Source organism: Egretta garzetta, unplaced genomic scaffold (genome assembly GCF_000687185.1).
Source record: "Egretta garzetta isolate BGI_Z169 unplaced genomic scaffold, ASM68718v1 scaffold94, whole genome shotgun sequence".
In the NCBI taxonomy this organism is placed as follows: Eukaryota; Metazoa; Chordata; class Aves; order Pelecaniformes; family Ardeidae; genus Egretta; species Egretta garzetta.
The window spans coordinates 6,685,050-6,688,549 of NW_009259683.1; positions in this window are offsets into that span (position 1 = coordinate 6,685,050).

Consider the following 3,500-nt stretch of genomic DNA (forward strand, 5'->3'; position numbering starts at 1 on the left):
GCAGAAGTCAGAATGGAGAAAACCCTTGCTGTAACTGATAGCAGAAGTAGCCTGTAGACAATCCCAAACTGCAAGTAAGCGCATAGTAGAAGATTAGGTAAGCATGTCAAAAGATTCAAAGACTGATGCAACCTGTATGGTTTCTATCAGTGTCACAGGGATGGGCTTTCCCCATTAGAAAATATATGGTTTTGTATCTTCCTTAATGAAAGATTTTACAGCAAGAGCGAAGCAGGTGTGCAAGTGTCAGGAATAACCCCCATACTCTCCCTGCTGCCGATGTCCTTGAGAGCTGAGATGGGATTGGCATTTTCCTCCTTTAATTATGTCAAATTTAATTTGCTGGCTGTTCGTAGGGAAGCCACTAGCCTGGAACAGCTGCTGGGGCTGTGTACAATTAACCCGAGCCATGTCCAGGCTCTAGCAGACGGGTGCTGCTCTGCACAAGCTGACGCATTTGGTGCTGACATCCCGTCTTGAAGCTGAGTGCAGAAGGCTGAAAGCTGGATATGCCCTGGAGATCAGTATGTCCTGCCTTCCTCTGGGTTTATCTTCTTAGGCCTTGCAGAGATGGATTTACAGGGGGAATTCAGGAGGACTGTAATTCTTCTCATCTGTAAGTACCATAGCGTATTTTGTATCATGAGATGGGGAAGTGACCACGGGAGGCACCGCTTTCTCCCCCAAAGCGCCATCGTGACTGCTTTGTAACTAACCCTGAGCTATGGACACTTAGATGAGATATATTTGGAAACCCTTACCTACTTCCTACACCCCGCTTTCCACCCCAAAGAACACAGCAGCGTTTCTTGAACTAAGGCAAATCTGCCCTGGCTGGGAATTTTTACCCCAGCTAAATCACAGGGTGATTCCTATCTTAGCAAAAGTGGTTTACCCCGGGAAAGGTAGCTTGTGTGCCTTTGGTCTAGGGTGACTATCTCTGGGCTTTTGTCTGGAAACTTTTATCTCAGGGCAAGTTTGGTTAGTGCTTTTGCTCTGGTTTTACGTGTTCACTGAATGATACTGTGCAGTTTCCAGTGCTTGCCATGCAGTGCTTGGCTGCAGTTTGCCCAAGATTCGTTCCATCCTGTCACTCTGAATGCCCTTATTTCAAATTGAGGCTGTGTTTCATGGGGAAAATCAGCAATGTTATGGTGAGTCAAGAAGTATGAAGTCAGTTGGCATAGCTTAACAAGGCAGAAACCTGCATGCTGAAGATTTCATCCTACAAAATGCCTTTGAATCAATTCAGAAAACTCTTTCACCAAGGACTAAATCCCTAAGGATTAAGGACCATTTTAGTCACATTAGGACCACCTTAATCCTAAATGAGGACATCCATTTGGGGCTTTAATGCATGTTGATTTCCCACGGTCAGATAAATTGGTTTAACTTACCGAGTGTGCCCTTGCAGACAAACCCTAAGTCTCCCTTGTTTTGCATTTTTGCAGTGTCCTATAGCAAAGGACTGCTGCGTCACGCCTGCTACCCCACGTGTCTAAAATCCTCTTTCCTTCTGTAAGTCACTGACTCATCCCTTCCATCAACTCTTGACTCTTTTTGCAAAAGTTTTGTGTGCTGCAAGCTATATAAAGAAACAAATTGCATTCAACTGTATTAGCAAGCAGCCTGGAGGGTTTTTCATTTTTCTTCTGTACAGTGCCAGAAATGAATTTTCCCAAATCTGCAAACTTTCTGTAACACTTGACTCACGTTCCTGAGTTATCAGGACTACTTCATCCCTTGAAATTACTGCATATGGTTGTGTTTTACTCCTTCATTCACTGTGTTCTTTATTCAGAGCTGATCATTTTTTCAGAAATTATTTAGATGATGCTACAATTAGCATATTTCACATAGAACTAGCAAGTCCATCTACTCCCTCACTGCAATTAGAGAGAAATATAACACATTTGAAAATAAATAGCCCAGGCATGAGGTGGTTTTGTGGAACAATACAGAACAAGTGGGTGGACAGGAATGAGGAAATAGAGCCAGGATTCTGAGTGGTATAAATTGGCTCATCTCCATCAGCTTGCTAGAGCTACAATAGCCTGAACTCTCACATTTGGCAATGAACTCTAAAATGATAAAAATACACAGTTTAAGGAGAAATGTGCCCTTCTAAGTTGTTCTTTCAGTGGAGTTCTGCAGGCAACAGCACAGCTTCAGAAACAAACGATCTAAACTTAGGTTTCTGTAGTTGCACTCTTGGCTGTAACTCACGTGGAGTTACACCAGGGGAACCGCGCAGAATGAGGGGGTCTCTGTGATAGCTACAATGACTGGAGATATACAGGAGGTACATGAAGAGTTTTCTCCATCTTGTAATGATCTGAGTGACCAGGAAACATGATGGCTCAGACTGACACTTTAGGATTGTAAATTTATGCCACTGAGCAGTGGAGAGAGAGGAATACTGAAAAATCCCCTGGATTTTTTTCTCCTTTTTGTGAGCACAGCTGCTTCTTTTCCTGGGTTAAATTCTGGAGTACTGTTTTCAAAAATGCCAACATATCATCAGAAAAATCAGGATACAGGTTCCAAATTCAAGGTGCTGTTGGAAGTTGTAATCCCATCCTGCCAGTCATCGCTAACTTCGTATCACGAGTCTCCTACACCACAGCTTCTGTTTATAGTTTCTCACAGGCAGATTTCTGGTTCGTGTAAATTGGTTGGGTGCCCTTGGCATCTTCCAGGAAATCATGGGCAGCACTCAGTAAGGAACCAGGCACCTAAAATCTGGTTCAGCCACCATTTTGTCAGCACTAAGAGGAGAAAATGGTTGGACTTGATGATCTTAAAGGTCTTTTCCAACCTAAATGATTCTATGATTCTATGATTCTAAAAGCAGATCTTTGTGGCCCAACTTCCTGGTGTAATATCTATGGATAGAAATGTGTCTTGAAGCAAGAGCCTATCTACTTGTTCGTTAGTGTTTAAGGAAGTCAGGTCATTAAATCCAGTTATTCATATCAATCTTTACTTGAGAATTTTGTTCATCTTTTCTATTTTTCTATAAGTCAAAAGATTGTACGACAGCTAAGACAGATTTCATCATAGCTGTGCTATATTTATTAGTCAGAAGTCTGATAAGATGTGGTCTTTTCTCCTTATGACTCTCCAAATATATTCTTCCACTTATTTATTTGCTGCTTCTGGCTGACAGCAGCTCTTCAAATGGCTTAATATAGCATGTAAATATCATTAATTTGCAGAATATGGAGCATCAAAGAAGAGATTTACATTGTACTGTGTCCTCCCTCATTTCTCAGCCTAATAGAAAATGTCATATGCTTCTGTTATTGAATTGGAAACAAGTTGTTGCTTTTCTTTAAATTTAGGTTATGGTAAAATGCTAAGAGTACTCCCACATACTTACATGGGAAATATTATAAGCATGAATCATCTTCATTGCGTTTTCTTCCTCCCTGATGCTAGCAGTAGGGCTAGTGATCTCCCCCAGCAATGAGGTCGTGTGTGCTGTTCCATTTCTTGAC